Source organism: Crinia signifera, chromosome 2 (genome assembly GCF_055691185.1).
Source record: "Crinia signifera chromosome 2, ASM5569118v1, whole genome shotgun sequence".
Lineage (NCBI taxonomy): Eukaryota > Metazoa > Chordata > Amphibia > Anura > Myobatrachidae > Crinia > Crinia signifera.
The window spans coordinates 325,186,343-325,204,226 of NC_139218.1; the positions used below are offsets into that span (position 1 = coordinate 325,186,343).

The 17,884-nt window shown below is 42.3% G+C and overlaps 1 protein-coding gene and 2 pseudogenes across 4 annotated transcripts in view; 2 read left to right on the forward strand and 1 right to left on the reverse strand.

Moving 5' to 3' along the window:
- The window catches only part of ACKR5 (atypical chemokine receptor 5), a 65,076-nt gene that overhangs the window by 33,060 nt on the left and 14,132 nt on the right, over positions 1-17,884 (forward strand). The window contains exon 1 of one of the 4 annotated variants that reach the window (XM_083169334.1): positions 7,652-8,299. The exons of 1 other annotated variant lie outside the window; for it this stretch is intronic. The gene's annotated coding sequence lies outside the window, so the exon portion shown is untranslated. Of the gene's footprint in view, positions 1-7,651; positions 8,300-9,050; positions 9,172-17,884 lie in introns of those variants that run through there. 2 more of the 4 variants (XM_083169332.1, XM_083169335.1) reach the window with 2 other exon arrangements.
- LOC146061499 (5S ribosomal RNA) lies at positions 1,941-2,060 on the reverse strand (annotated as a pseudogene).
- LOC146061512 (5S ribosomal RNA) lies at positions 3,854-3,973 on the forward strand (annotated as a pseudogene).

Consider the following 17,884-nt stretch of genomic DNA (forward strand, 5'->3'; position numbering starts at 1 on the left):
TTTGTTTTTATCTGTGATTGGCTTGGAAAATGTACCAGACGACAAACACACTTATGTGTATAAACTCTAATTCTTGAGTGACCTGAAAACTAGAAGTGTGAATAATAAGACAGCACTTCATTTACTGTGGAAAATGTTTTCCTTTTCTAGCTGAGAAAGAAGAGCTGAAAGCACCCGTCCTTTGTATTTCTTACTTCATTACCTCCTGGTGGGACTTTCTGAACAGGCCGGAAGATCAAAGAGAAATAGCTGAATCCAAAACAGACTTTCCTTTTAAGGGCACATTAGATATACTCATGCTCACAGTGAATATATACTCATGGCTCAACTGAACAAGTAGTAATATCAGACCAGTGTGTTATGAGTTTGGGTGTGAACCCACAGCTGTGACCACTGTTTAGGACCGCCACAGCGAACCCTACTCTGCCTCTGTTAGCCTTCCCTGAAGGATGGCTGGTAACTGCGACAACTAGGACTTTGCCTATAATAACAACGTTTGAAGGGGTGAATTACATCTGCCCCAACTCCGTTACCACCAGGTCTTAAGCAAGGACAAGGTACCAGAGATCTTTAAAGGACAATGCCGAAAGGATAGACTGGCTAAAAGGGCCTGCCTGAAAAAACAACTAACTAACGGCACCTGGCCAACCTCAGGGGGAGAAGAATAACACAATATATAGGAGAGACCTCGTCGCAAACCGAAGGCAACCCATTTGCAATTACAAAAGACACTACAAGACGCACAATACACACCACACAAAAACACTGCAAACAACACGAAGACATGGGTAAATCCTGTATATAGGAAGTCACCCCATTAGGGTTAACAAAAAAACCAAAACAGTGAAGACCTGCGACAATCCTCTGGAAATCCCAGAGGAAAGGTAACAAATGTGGATTCAATAGGAAAACCAGACTCAGTCCACAAAGTAGCTGGCGAATGGATAAAGAAAGAAATAATACCAGGGCTCCAAGTGGAGCACTTACGGTGTCCCAGAACCTGGACTGGAAGCGGGATGGAATTTCCAGGAACAGACAGACCAACACTGCTGGAGCAAACAGGAGCCGAGGAGGGCAGATGAACACCACAAGTAAAACTATTGCCGGCGGAGCTATGCTGGATTGAATCCCTTGAATAAAAGGGCTGAAGTGACCAATCACCTGTGGAAAATCCAGCCAGCCCCCGGACCTAATGCGGGCAGCTGAGGGAAGGAGCGCCTGTCCGGCATCTCCCATTACCCCAGCAACCGCCGGGCAGAAGTCGGCACCCGGCCAGGCGCCACTGGGCGGAAAAACCTCAGCATCCCAGGAGGCCTAGCAACCATCTCCATGGGTGTGAACGCGGGGAACAACATGCCAGGCAGTATTCATTTTGGGAACTGAGCTGCCAAAGGCGTCGCTTGTTAGTTTGGCTAACAAAGTATTTGTGTGTGGGTTTTTGTCTGCTCAAGAGAGGGCAAACATAAGACAGAAAAAGAGCTTTGTGGGCGCACTCTTGTATTTGTAAATGTGAAATTAATTTAAAACTTAACATTTATTTCGATCTTTTAATATAGAGTAACCAAGATTTTGAAAAATATTCAAGGTTTTGCAAAAAAAAAAAAAATTTTTTATATTGTTAGTAACAATGATAGGGAAAGGAGAGTGAAAGGGGTTGGAAAGGGGTACCAGTAGTATGCAACATATAATATATCAAATGTTGTGTGATGGCTCTTTCCACTTTTCACACTTTACTCTCCATTCATCGCACTACGTCCTTATCATCATTGACATGTGGACAATGTGATTATGGGCGAAAATGAATGGTTTTAATCACCTACAGGTTCGAATCACCCGTAGGGATATAGATTACCCCAGCAACAGTGTATTGGTATTTTCACAGCTTGTATTGCTCATGCAGTAGGCGTATCCAATGCAATTATCTTAGGGATACCTCTGGACTGATACCACACCAGATGTTCTTCAGGGGTCCCCCACAAGAATACTATTCTGGCCCGTCACTGCTTAGCTTCCAAGTTCGGGAAGTGTTTGGGCAGTTCCAGTGAGGTATGGTGGTATTTTCTGAGGTTTTGCCTTTCCCAAAATAAGAATTGCCTGGTTAACCGCGGATTAGAGCATTGATAGCTGACTGGATACCCAACTTGTGTGGCCACCAAGGGACTTGCAGCTAAATATATATCTCTTCAAAAATTGCTGCAGTAATGACATTACAGAGGGAGAAAAGAAACATAAGGAGGGAGGGGGAGGGGAGAAGAAAGATGGGAAGGGAGGATGGGAAAGGGTAAGTATTAGCAATTTGTGATAAATGAGGCAAAGTTGCCTATTTAATATAGATGATATTTAGGATTAATTATGGCTGCTAGTTATGGTAAACAAGGGGTTAAATACCTATGTACCAGGTATGGCCTGCCTGCTTAATTCTGGTGGTCAATTCCTTTTAGCAGAATAGGGTTATCCAGTATCCACAATTAGGTATTACAACACTGCTGTCCCACAAAGTATCTCAGTTCCAACACGGGGTTAAATACCTCAGTACCAGGCATAGCCTGCCTGCTTATTTCTGATGGTCAATTGTAATTAGCAGACAAGGGTTATCCGGTATTCACAGTGAAATATAGCAACTCTGCTGCCCCACAAGGTAGCTCAGCTCCGATGCTGGCCACTGCAGGAACTTGCTGATAATATCAATTTAGACACTAGTTATTATGTGTACACATCTAATTGTAGCAGTTCCTTTGAAAAAACAGAAGTGTCACTCCTCTGCCAGACGCAGATGGAGGACACTGATACCTGGGACGCCTCCGGGCGTCAGAGCGTGGAGTCCGGGCAGGTCTGAGGTACGGCTTGTTGGGGATCGCAGTGTGGACGGTCTCCGTGCAGGTAACGCCGCTGCTGCTGTCGCTGGGGTGTCAGTTTAGACACGTGTTTCGCCGGGATCGGCTTCGTCAGTATGCGCCATCTATACTGACGAAGCCGATCCCGGCGAAACCAGTGTCTAAACTGACACCCCAGCGACAGCAGCAGCGGCGTTACCTGCACGGAGACCGTCCACACTGCGATCACCAACCAGCCGTACCTCAGACCTGCCCGGACTCCACGCTCTGACGCCCGGAGGCGTCCCAGGTATCAGTGTCCTCCATCTGCGTCTGGCAGAGGAGTGACACTTCCGTTTTTTCAAAGGAACTGCTACAATTAGATGTGTACACATAATAACTAGTGTCTAAATTGATATTATCAGCAAGTTCCTGCAGTGGCCAGCATCGGAGCTGAGCTACCTTGTGGGGCAGCAGAGTTGCTATATTTCACTGTGAATACCGGATAACCCTTGTCTGCTAATTACAATTGACCATCAGAAATAAGCAGGCAGGCTATGCCTGGTACTGAGGTATTTAACCCCGTGTTGGAACTGAGATACTTTGTGGGACAGCAGTGTTGTAATACCTAATTGTGGATACTGGATAACCCTATTCTGCTAAAAGGAATTGACCACCAGAATTAAGCAGGCAGGCCATACCTGGTACATAGGTATTTAACCCCTTGTTTACCATAACTAGCAGCCATAGTTTATCCTAAATATCATCTATATTAAATAGGCAACTTTGCCTCATTTATCACAAATTGCTAATACTTACCCTTTCCCATCCTCCCTTCCCATCTTTCTTCTCCCCTCCCCCTCCCTCCTTATGTTTCTTTTCTCCCTCTGTAATGTCATTACTGCAGCAATTTTTGAAGAGATATATATTTAGCTGCAAGTCCCTTTGTGGCCACACAAGTTGGGTATCCAGTCAGCTATCAATGCTCTAATCCGCGGTTAACCAGGCAATTCTTATTTTGGGAAAGGCAAAACCTCAGAAAATACCACCATACCTCACTGGAACTGCCCAAACACTTCCCGAACTTGGAAGCTAAGCAGTGACGGGCCAGAATAGTATTCTTGTGGGGGACCCCTGAAGAACATCTGGTGTGGTATCAGTCCAGAGGTATCCCTAAGATAATTGCATTGGATACGCCTACTGCATGAGCAATACAAGCTGTGAAAATACCAATACACTGTTGCTGGGGTAATCTATATCCCTACGGGTGATTCGAACCTGTAGGTGATTAAAACCATTCATTTTCGCCCATAATCACATTGTCCACATGTCAATGATGATAAGGACGTAGTGCGCTGAATGGAGAGTAAAGTGTGAAAAGTGGAAAGAGCCATCACACAACATTTGATATATTATATGTTGCATACTACTGGTACCCCTTTCCAACCCCTTTCACTCTCCTTTCCCTATCATTGTTACTAACAATATAAAAATTATTATTATTTTTTTTTTTTTTGCAAAACCTTGAATATTTTTCAAAATCTTGGTTACTCTATATTAAAAGATCGAAATAAATGTTAAGTTTTAAATTAATTTCACATTTACAAATACAAGAGTGCACCCACAAAGCTCTTTTTCTGTCTTATGTTTGCCCTCTCTTGAGCAGACAAAAACCCACACACAGTTGTTATACTGAAATCGTGGGCGCACCACCAATCAATGACTATTAGAATTTAAATAAAATAGTCCCTATGTTGGTCATCTCAATGAACTAATAACTAATCTATTCACGTCAGTGCGGCTCCAAACCTTACCCCACATTCCTAACAAAGTATTTCCCAACTTCACTCCTCAAGTACCCCTAACAGATCATGTTTTCTGGCTTTCTTTAATCATACTCATGATGTGAATTAACCTTTTGCTTGTTCAGAAATTATCCAACCAGCTTCTTCCACAGATATAAAGCCTCAATACATAACTTGTTGGGCATACTTGAATAATGTAGTTGGGCAACACTTTATGAGAAAATACCTACTGTATCTGATATACTTCATGAAACACTGGGGCCAGTGGCTTAATTAAATATGGTGCAGGGGTGCAACTGTTATGAGGCCTGACTGCTTGGGGGGCCCCAAAGCAATTCCATACATCTGCTTGTGTGGATTTTTTTTTAAATAGTGCCACTTGGGCAGTGGCTGCACTGCTTTCATGTGCCCCTTTTCAGTGGCACAATAAAAGAGCCTGCAGCAATGGTGAGCAGGAGACCCAAAAGACCTGGTGCTGGTGAGCAGGAATCCCAATGCTGGTGAGATGAAGACCCACCACTGCCAAAGGAACATAGCGCCGGTTGTACTGTGGGGGGGAGGGAGTATGGTACACAGTCCCACCTGTACTAGGGGGGGTGAGGAGGGGCAAAGTGATGCTTGTCACAACCCTTTCATATCCCTACTCTTCATCCCCCTCACCCTCTCATATTTTTTTCACGCTCACATATTTTTGTTCCCTGCTCTCTTCCCCCTCTTAACCCTCTCTCACTCACCCTCCACATCCCTTTCTCATCGCTCCCTAATTTATCTTCCTCTTCTATTTCAATCCTCCCCACTTTTTCACCCCTCACTTCCCATCTTCCTCTTGCCTCCCTCTCTCTCTCTGTCAGTCTCTACCTTGCACTGTCTCTCTCTCTCCCTGACAGCCTCTCTCTCTCTCTTCCCATCTCTCCCACTTTCTCTCCCTGACATGCTCAATAAGTCCCTGTCTCACCCCCTTTCTCTCCTTGACACTATCACTTTCTCTTGGTCCCTTTTTTCACTTATCTTCCCTTTCTAACATTCACTCCTGCTCACACCTCTCCCTGAGCGAGATGTACTTAGCCTGGAAAAGTGATTAAATGGAAAGTGATAAAACACCAACCAATCAGCTCCTTAATGTCATTTTTAAAATATAGCCTGTGACATGACAGTTAGGGGGTGATTGGCTGGTGATTTATCACTCTCCATTTTATCACTTTTAAAGCTTAGTACATCTGGTCCCCTGTCACCGATTTGCTCATCCCCCTTTCTCTCTCTTACAGTCTCTCCTCTCTTTCTCTTATTCCATGAAACCCTCTCTCTCTCTCACACTGACCACCCGTCTCCACCTCTTTCTTGCTCCTTTCTCTTTTTTTCTCTCTCTTTCCCTGACAATATATTTGTCTCTCTCCCCTCATTCTTTCTTCTGCCCCTAAGGGTCATTGTTGTGACAATTGTGTGTTTATGGGGCAAAATGTTGCTATGGGGCCCACAAAGTACTATTTACACCCCTGACTAGGGAAGGGGCATAACTAGTAAGTAATCAGTAGTAAGTTACTTCATTAAGTAACTAGAACTGTGCATGATTGAAAGCACTTTTCTAAAATCTAAATCTACATTCATTGCTCAGATGCTAAGGGACTGTATTTAGCCAACAGTGAGCAGCCATTGTGCTGGTGTAAATGCCAGTAAAAGATTCTACCATTGCTTCCCTCTGTTTAACAAAAAATTCTCCTTTTATAAGCAGCCCATCCATCGACAGTTAATTGGCACAAAATTATATTACAGATGGAGCTGCTCTCATTCAGCGGGGGTCAGATCGTCAACTGCCAGCCGTCAGTCCCTGCCACCTCCCCATCACTGTCCGCCGGTCCCATATGCCTCCCGGCACCACCCCCCCCCCTAACCCTGCCAATCTCATTGAAGTGGAGACAGGCAGGGTTCACGTCCCCCACCGCCTGAAAACTGGGACGCGCGTGCATGTGAGACGCTCATGCATCCCAGTCAGATGGAGGCGCTCACCAGCGGGGGCATTCTGGCAAGACTCGACGACAAAATCCAACATGTTAGAAATCCTTGATTTGGCAATTCAGCTACAATAATAGTCTAACTTGGTAAGTCAATGCTTTTAAACATATTGGATTTAGAAGGTCAAGGTAGGATCGAGGAACCAAATTGGGAATCTGGAAATTGGAAAATGAATGTACAGTATAGGCCTCCTTTCCCTGGTTTCTGCACGATGATTTTCCACTAGGATCCCCTCGCCCCCTGTTTCCGTGCTGCTGTATATTAAAGAAGGGTACTACAACATCTGGCACAAATCAGACAGAGGACTCCCTTGATCAAGGTACAAACGCACGGTGGAGACATCGCTGGAATCCGGAGGGTAAGTTTAAAAAAATGGGTGCAGTTTGTGGGTACAATGCACCCGTTATAGAAACGGCAATGGTTTGGAAAATCAGTGGTTGGAGTGATGCATAGAGATGGATAGATATTCATGTAAAAGGGATACTTGCACAATGCCATAACAAGGCAGCACAGTGCATGTGGCAACCCTGCCCCCACACCATGATGACATCATCATAGCACTCCTAGGGGAAGGAGTTGCCGACACTGGGTTGGGGCCACTGATGCCACTGCCCTCGCCAGAAAGTAGATTGTCCTTAGGACGCTGCAGGTAGCATAGTAAGCCACATGCAGGTGCAGCGGAGTAGTGACAGTGCGCTTTGCTTCGACAGTGGCACCATTTGTATACCTCCTTAGTTATTATGGCCCTACATTAGGGTAGTAAATCTGGAAACCACAGGCGTCTGCATATATTGGCACTTTGCAAAGACTCCAATGGTCGAAGTTTACAGTAATCTCACTTACTAGAGGGGGCTTGTCTGGAACACACAGCCAGGCTATAGCAATATTATAGGATACCTCATTAAACTTGACCCAAACATGAACCGTCAGTGGAATTCTTCTTTAAGTGTGACCTGATGGGCCCTACACAGTTGTAGCAAAAATGTGGAAAATCAGGAACCGAAAGTGGCAATTCTCATCTTAAGAAATAAAATTAAAGTAAAAAAAAAAAAGGAACTTTTTCCGCAACATATTAAAAATGATTGCGGTCTACAAATACAGCCCGAAATGTTTCATGGAGAAAATCCTGTGCGCTTTGAAATATCTAGTAAAATATTTGTACTGCAGAATAGGGTAATTATCACAGCTTGAAAACTCAAGCCAATGTGTTAATCACACGTGTAAGCTATAGAAAGAATGAAAATAAATAACCCTGGTCTCTTTATGTGCTCCATGGGAGAAAGGAAAGACTTATTTATTTAGGGATTCTTTTCATTTCATTTACATTAATGGTCACTGGACAAAGGAACCGATCCACTTAGTGTCTCGGAGAATCTTAGAAGGTGTTTGCGTTTGCTTAAGAGGATATCCTGGGTTTGCGAGGACCACAACGATAATTGCAGCTTCAGGATATACAGGATCATTTCCTGAGTGTGAGTGCTACTACAAAGTGTAAAATAGCCCCAGTCACACTGGCTGCAGAGAATCTCCACAACGAGCTGGGAATTGGAGCTAACCAAATCAGAGGCAATTTCTACAGCTTATTTCAGGTAAGAACTGATTACCGACACATCCTGAAAAGGACACAGTACACAAAGATGTACAACCAATAGAAAGATCATTCCATTGCAAGTAAGACAATTATTTATTATATATATTATAACAGTTTCTTATCTAGCGCAGCACATTCTGTTGTGCTTTACAATTGAATAGACAACAGGTGGAAATACAGTATAAAGGATGTTGCAATTCTCAATCTACTAGTTTATTACTATACTCTTATTAATTCCTTTATTAATGGTAGGGCCACTAGTCATATTTTATTCTTAAATGTGCCAAACTATACACCTGTATTATTGATGGCTAATATATATTTATAATTAATGATAGTTAATACCTGTCACGTAATGTACTGTAACACCTACAGTACCCCTTGAAATAGATATGTTATATCTTGCAAATAAATCAGACCCCAAATACAGATTTTTATTCATCCATTTTTAAAATCATTCCTAGACCTTTAAATTAACTGTTTTAATGCAAATTATTTGCATAGCAACTTTTCTGCCAGTATTTGTATTTTATTTCTTTTTTTGTTTATTCTAAAAATGGCACCAGAATATTATCAGTGTCTCATGAAGGATTATGCTTCTTCGTACAGCTTTGTCTGTTTCTGCACCATGGCACGTACTATTTTCCCTTATAATTTCATTTTTTAAAATTTTATCATTTTGTTTATATTTGAACTATTTTATCCATTTATATTTAATTATAGCAACTACAGTTCTGCAGTATATGTATTTTTTTTTACACTTTTTTTTTTTTTCAATACAATTTTAATTAAGTTTACCCTGGGGTTTCTTAAGATGTTGCATTATGTGTATATAACAATACCTTCAACTACAACAAAATAGAAATGAAATATGTTAAACTGTCTATGCTAATTTTGTATTAAGAGAGCTTGCACTCTGTCACTTCAGGAATCAACAGGGGTGCACACATAAGTAAGTTGTAGAAGAATGTATATTAATTTAAATCTTTACTTTCAAAGCAATATTTCACAACTAAGAGAAACATGGGTGAAGGGGGTAGAGTTCAATACATTTGTAATGGCCATATAAACATCACCTATGACCTAGCATTCTCTGCCAACCCTATCAATAGCTGTAGCTCAGCAACACATGGATACCACCGCTTGACCTTCCTGTCCTATGAACGGTGCTGTGGAACCCCTGTGGCACCATATAATCCTATCAATAGCTATAGCCAAGCAACACATGGAAACCACAGGTTGACCATCCTGTCCTATGAATTGTGCTGTGGAACCCCTGCGGCGCCATATAACTCTATCAATAGCTCTAGCTCAACAACACATGAAAACCACAGTATGACCATTCTTTCCTTTTAGCAATGCTGTGGGACTCTTGTAGCACCATATAACTCTTTCAATAGCTATATAACACATGGAAACTACAGTATGACCATTATGTTCTATTAGTGGTACTGTGGGACCCTTGTGGTCAGTCGTGTAGCTAGGTGCCACTGCGCCCGGAGCAAGGGCATGTTTCGCGCCCCCCCAATTTGTAGTAGGCGAGGCTCCTGCGCAGTGAAAAGTGGGCACGACCCAACATTATACCACACACAGTAATGCCCATTGCACATTTTAGCAAGCTTTGTAATACCAATTACACAAAGCCACATGCCATAATGCCAATTACACATAAGGCCACACATGATGCCCATTACATACTATATAACACACAGTAATGCCCATCACATATTATATAAAACACCGTAATGCCTGTTGCATACTATATAACACACCGTAATGCCCATTGCATACTATATAACACACCGTAATGCCCATCACATACTGTATAACACACCGTAATGCCCGTCGCATACTATATAACACACCATAATGTCCTTTGCATACTATATAACACACCGTAATGCCATCACATACTATATAACACACCGTAATGCCATCACATACTATATAACACACCGTAATGCCGATCACATACTATATAACACACCGTAATGCCGATCACATACTATATAATACACCGTAATGCCCATCACATACTATATAACACACCGTAATGCCCATCACATACTATATAACACACCGTAATGCCCATTACATACTATATAACACACTGTAATGCCCATCACATACTATATAACAAACCGTAATGCCCATTACACATTTAACACATAAGTGCCACTTGACTACATGCTCGATGCCAGGGGCTTCATGCTCAATGCCAAGGGGGACTGAAATTGCTCTTTGCCAAGGGGGACTGAAATTACTTGCAGGGAGGGAAGGTGGGAGTAATAGTGCGGAGCAGGGAGAGTGGGAGTGATAGTGCATAGCACGGAGGGAGGGTGGGAGTGATAGTGTGGAGCAGGGAGGGAGGGTGGGTGGGACAGAGTAGTGTGGAACAGGGAGGGAGGGTGGGAGTAGTAGTGTGGAGCCCCCACAGCTGTCAGGGGCAGTGAGTGGTTGCCCCCCCCCCCAGCCAGCAAAGCAGTGGTGCAATCAACGCACCCCCCCCCCCTGTCGCCGGGCCTGCCCGCTCCCGGATTCCCGCTGTGTCCGGGAGACGTGCCCGGTGCTGCTATTTAAAATTCACATCTCCCACTGGACCGCACTAGCCAATATGTGCTCACTGTCCAGCAGCCACCAGTTGATTGGCTGCTGGACCGCAAGCGCCTATTGGCTAGCGGTCCAGCGGGAGACTTTTAAATAGCACCACATCTCTCGGACACAGCGGGGAGCCGGGAGCTGGCAGGGGAGATGGAGTGGGCAGACAAGAGTGCAGGGGAGCGGGCGAGCTGGTGGTGCTGGCATGGCTCCGGCGCCCTGATAGTTTCCGGCGCCCAGAGCTTGTGCTCCGCCCTCGCTACGCCCCTGCTTGTGGTGCCATATAACCCTATCAATAGCTATATTTATTTATTAACAGTTTCTTATATAGCGCAGGATATTCCACTTCGCTTTACAAAAGGAGACATCGATAAAACAATCTGGGTATTTACAGACAGCCCTGATCGCAAGCTTACAATCTATAGGGAAATCTAACATACAGTATAACACATAGAAACCACAGTATGACCATTCTGTCCTATTAGTGGTGCTGTGGATAGCTTGTTGCGCCATATAACCCTATATCATCTATAGCTATATAACACATGGAAACCACCGCCGTACCATTCTGTCCTATAAGCGGTGCTGTGGAACCCTTGTTGCACCTCATAAATAAAAGACAATAATAGTAAGGGAATTCATGAAACATCAACCAATGATATTCATAGATTTAGGTACAAAACCACAATAAGCTATTTTCTATAAAGTAGGTTATGCATGCTATAAAGTTATACAGTTTTCACAATTAAACGGAGACATCTGAATAGATAAATGTGCATACAGTATACTTCTACTTGATATAGAACAACTATATTATTAATACATGCTGTACTGTATCCTCTTTTAGTGGCATGTGCAACTTAAATTCTTACATATAACTGCCTATTGTTCTGTGGGTGCAATATTCCCTCATCTGCTAAATACTTCCTGGAGTTTCCACTGATCTCCATACAGCATGGATAAAGGCCCTGACCTCTCATTGGGGAAGGCTTTGTAAAAATAACCCTCTATGTACCTAGCAGATGTCAATCAGCATAGAACTTTTTATCTTCCCTTTGAAATTTTGATAACATTTCTATGGAATACTTTACATCCGCCATACAAATAGTGTTGATGTTTATATGGGGGGAAAGTAAAAATTCTTATATTACTGTATATAGCTGGACATTATGCTAAAGTACATCACAGTTCATTGCATTCAAGGGGGGGGGGGGGGGTTATTTCCTGGCGGAGTGCCTCCATACTGTTAGGAAAAGACACTGTGACCGGCATCTTCATTCATGTTTCCTCACAGCTGTCCACAAGAGAATGTATGAAGATGACGTGCTGTAATGTGTGCAGGTGCAGACTTGGCAGTAATGTCCTGCAGCACAGCGCTCCAAAATAAATTCCTCTCTAAATGAAACAAAAATATATTAATAGTAAATGTGACTTAGTCGCTACATGCTGCATATTGTTATTGAAAGAGGTAAAGATGCTGCACTCTTGGAAGCTCTGTTTCACGTTGTTTATATTACATATACCGTATACGTACAGTATATGTATATAGGAACTCAAGCATGCCCTTACACAATTTTATTATGTACTAACAGAAAAAGGGCATACTGGGATGCGTAGTTTTACAGCAGCTGAAGTGCCACTTGTGTGTTTGCATGTACGCTGTCTGTAAATCTGTGCCAATGGGACTTTATCTAGCGTTGAGCTTCACCATATATTGTCATTGAATATAACTCAGATTAGTAATTCTGCAACCTACAAAATGCCACCCATCCCATGTAACACCTTCCTCCTCCCAATGGTCTCTGGGAAAATATGTTGGGCCACGTAGCAGTATAAATGAATAAAAGATGCCAAAACCTTTCTATAGAGGTGGCTAGTGCCCTACAATTCTAGGTGCCACCGAACAGGGGAGGATGGTGGTCTCACATTCAGAGTAGCAAGGCAGCATTCTCCCAGCCTGTAGGAAGACAGTGAATGGCTGCCAGCATGCTGATTGGTGGATGGCAGGTGCTATTCACTGTCTGAAATTCTGAGGATACACAGCGCAGGACTGTAGAAGTGCCATAATCACTTCTCCAACAGTAGTTTGTCTATATGGCAAAAAGAACACAGTAATTTAGGGTTTTCTGTATAAAACAGCATATGAATATGATCACATTCAACCTTTTTGCAATTCTTTTAGTATTAATATATATCACATATATATATGTGTGTGAGACATAACATAGAAATAACAAATGGAATTAAATTGACATTATTTTAGAATACAGTATATTAAAATACATTACGCTTGAGTAAAATCAATGTACTGTAGTGTCATGTATGTGCGTTTAACAATATGTTATTGGGGTTATGCAAGACTGCATAGACACAGTGTAGTGAATGTTACGGTTTCTCTGAGATGGAATGATTCTGCATGGGAATGTTGAACCTTATCTGGGATATCCAGTGGCTCTTTGTGTTGTACAATGGATGTAGTATGATAGCTGAATTCAGTATCCTGATGTTTCGCTAATAGCCAACACATATTGCCCTGAAGATCCGGTAACCAATCCATCCCATGCCTAAATCATTTTGGCTTAGGGGCGTGATGGTTCAGAGATCGGCTTACCATACATTACTATCCCTTTAAACTTGGACACTTATGGATTACACAGATTCTGTGGCTGACTAAAACCAGTTGAAATGCATGCTTGTAGTCGGGAATCCACATAACCTGTGGAATTCATCAGTGTCCCAGATGAAAGGAATAGTATGGTAAACCAAGTTAGAGAGAACTACTTTGTGGGTGGTGTTTCAGTGTGCATGAGAGTTGCATTACAGTGTAGGAGGAAACTCCAGAAATTACCGTACACCGTAAGTGTGTAGTTGTCCAATGAATCTTGTGCACGTGTAAATACATTTTAGTGCCGATTCAGACCTGTTCCTTTGGGTCCGAGTTTGTCCCGGTCGCCGATGTTTAGGGTTTGCTGCTGCATTCGAGAGGATGTGTTACCGTACACATCCCCTTGCATGCTAGCAAGGGGATTTGCGCAGCGGGGGTGGGAATACGTCCGGGCGGTGGGCAGCGTTTACCTGTTCGCTAGGCTGCGAACATATGCTGCCAAGCGAACATCTGTGAATTAGGCCCATGGACAAAGTTTCTTTATTGAGTCTAAATTGTTTCTTAATGGGCTCTAATTGCCTACTACCTACAATTGCGCATGTAATTAAACAAATAAAGGGAAAGTCCGCAATTCTAAAATTGTACAGGCCATACTGTATAACTTAATATACTTGAGTTGCCCTTAAATAGAACATTCCATTTGCTGTGTACTGTAGGTAATCTTTGCTCTGTTTACTGAATAGTGTATCTGTTACATATTGTAACAAGCCAAAAATCATAAACCAACTTGGCTGGAAAGTAACAAATAAATGTCCACAATCTGGTAAACAAGTAATACCTACTGAAGATAACTAGTAGTACCATTTGTGATAGTGCATAGGTTCTCAAACTCTGTCCTCAGGACCCCACACAGTGCATGTTTCCCAGGCCTCCTCACAGAGGACCTTATTCTAGTTCATCTTTCTGACAAAATCCTTCTTAGATGGACAAAACCATGTGCACTGCAGGGGGGCAGATATAAAATGTGCAGAGAGCATTAGATTTAGGTGAATTATTTCGTTTCTGTGCAGGGTAAATACTGGCTGCTTTATTTTTACACTGCAATATAGATCTCACTTTGAAGTAAAACCCCACCCAAATCTAATTCTCTCTTCACAAGTAACCTCTGCCCCACCTGCAGTGCACATGGTTTTGTCCATCTAAGAAGGATTTTGTCAGAAAGAGTGAACTAGAAAAGTGGGGCCCCAGTGTTATCTTTTCCCAAAAGAATGATAATAATGTACTCAAGTATTGCTTCTTACAATAATTAAAGACATATAATGCATGTATGTTCAAGTCACGGTTTTTCACAGAGTAAACCGTGGGTATCAGTTATCCTCAATTCCCACGGATGAATGGTGCACTATTAATTTATAAGGAGTATAATTCTCATTAAGTATCCATCCCTCTGTGAACTGGATGATATGTGGTTAGAAAGTTACCACAGCCAGTCTGAAACAATGTATCACTCTGATATGTTATTGTAATAGTACGATTTTCTAAGAATATAGATACATATAATAGTAAAAGTATCTGTGGAGCCTCAAGGTCTATCTTCAGTCATTCCAGTGATTGATCTGACAGATGTCAGTTATTCTGTATAGGTGTATATCGGACGCTGAGAGATATTTTGTATTGTTGATGCTCTTTATAAGTGAAAGCTCAAAGAGGAAATTGGGAGAAGGACATGCAACCGAAATTGCATGCACTTATCAAAGGGCGCTGCTGTGTTTAGTATATTAAATGAAAATAGAACATGAATTGCTATAATAGCACAATTTATTAAAAAAGTAAAAGCATACAAATAAAAATAGGAAGTGCACTTTAATTTACAATATTCAATATAGACAGACAAGACGCACAACACAAAACATACAGTATAGAGGCTTTTAGCAATTAGATGGCTGGCATGAGGCTGAACATAGGCATGGATCTATAGGCATGAGAATATTATAATTATCAAGGCATATAGTATAGTTACCAGTCCCGCACAATTTATTGGGTCATCTTTAGTTACAATAAAGTTATAATCCCCTGGGATGTTCATGGGATGAATGGGGTTGGGATTCAAGGGTCCTCCCTGTTTACCAGGAAGTCCTTTGATAAAGCTGCAGTTGGCAGTGAAACGTGTTAGGTGGACCTCCAACTATCATGCCCAGGATCTACCATTGTGGACTCTATGCCCATTGTGGACACATCATTTACAAGTATCCCCCATCCAAACCATTACTTTGTGGCGAACACTGCTCCTTGAACTCTCCAGCGGCACATTACCATCCAGCCAGCACAGTGGGAGAACATTGTCTCCTGTGAGCAGAAGCCCTCTTCCCCAGATCCCACTTTTTCCATCAGGCGGACACCGCATCCTGGACCACCATTGGTGGAGAAGGTCCTACACAGACCAGAAAGCATTTACCAGCTATTGCGGAAGCCTATGAATCTCTTCCTCCAACGGTAAATATAAGCACCATAACTACCAGTGAGGATTACCTTCATAAAGTGGATCTCACTGGACTCAAAATTCACCTACATAAAATTGATAAAGTGCACTTACCTGTGACCAATTGAAAAACCCTCACACACACACCCCCCCCCCCCCCCACCCCATCCCTTTTCCCCTGATTCTTGGGCCATTTCCACACCTCATTTTTCTTCCTGTGGCGTGATTTTTATTAATTGATCATTGTATTTTATTGTGCATCTATATTGTAATTGTTTCTATATATGGTTTCTATATACTTTGACAGTAAAAACTAATACTTTGTTTCAAACTATTGTCATAATTTATCAGCTCTGCTCACATGTCTTATGCGTGATTTGTGTTTTATGGGGGAAGGGACACTGGGGCACACACGCACTGTGTGTGGTCGATGCGCGTATCGCCCAAGCTTCGTCAGGACCAACCGGGTGACCCGCTAGAAGCGGTTTAAGCACCTATGCTCTTAATTAATATGTAGAGGAAAATGGGTGTGTGTTAGTGGGAGATCTTCCTTCCCATTGGGTGAATCCCTATCTGGGATGTTGTTAAATCATGTAAAGACATCGTAGTTACTTCTCCTTAGTGTTGTTTCCCAAGATAATTGTATTATCAGAGGCATGAGTGTAAGATACAGATGATGGAGAGCTGTTATGATACTCTCACCTTATAGGACACACTAACTGTCCAATTGAGTATTTCTTTTTGTGTGAATGAGGCTATCTATTGATGATGATAACTTAATAATTTAACAAAACAGCTCTCCATCATCTATATCTTACACTCACGCCGCTGGTAGTGTACATATATTTTATGTTTTCACATTAGATAACATGTAACACAACAGACCTCCTCTACTATGGTATTCAGGATAATACAGCATTTAATCCCTTTTTGTATCCAGTAGAGTTCTCCTACACACTTCTTTTTATTTCTTTATATTTTTCATAATTTTTCACAACATTTCACGTTTTGTTTTTCACATATGTTTGATTCACGCACTAGCACACAGCACCTGTTTTTCTTCCCCCCCCCCTTTTATTTGGAAAGCAATAGTACATAATAAGTGCACCAGAGCACATTAATAATCAATGAATATTAATATATACTTTTTGTCACTTTTTGTCTACACTAAGGAGAAGTAACTACAATGTCTTTACATGATTTAACAACATCCCAGATATGGACTCACCCAATGAGAAGGAAGTTCTCCCACTAACGCACACCAATTTTCCTCTACGTCATACATATTCATTAAGAGCATAGGTACTTAAACAGCTTCTGGTGGGTCACCCGGTTGGTTCTAATGAAGCTTGGGCGATACGCGTGTCGACGACACACAGTGTGCCCCAGTGTCCCTTCTCCCCATATAATGCATTTTGATCCATCTTAACCTTTTTATATAGCGCACCAAGGAGGTTATTCTGATCGGTGCGGCCAATTGTGCGTACGTTCCATATTAACGTACGCTCTCCGTACGCGGCCGTTGGGGTTAAGTCCACCCACAAATCAGCCGCATACGTACGGCCAGAAACAACGTATAAGGGGAGTGGCGTACAATTGAGCGTACGCCAACGTACACGGACGGATCAGCCCTTAGACTCCGACAACTGGCGTACAACAGAGCGTACGCCACCGTTTACGGACATCTCTCGTCCGTCTTCCCGCCGACTTCTTGCGGAAATCTGAGCGTACGCCAGCTTGCACGGATGGGTCTCTATTGTTTTCAATGGAAAACTCAGCTTATGTCACCACTCGTGAGAGTGAGCGTACGTCCGTGTACGCTGGCATACCCTTCACATGTATGGACCTGCAAATCTTGCCTTTCAACTATAATTCAGACAATTAATTAATTATTCTAATTGTTATTCAATTATTGTTTTCTATTAACTCAATTGTCTACCTTAATAAAGACCCTAATAAAACAACAGTTTAACCCTCATTACA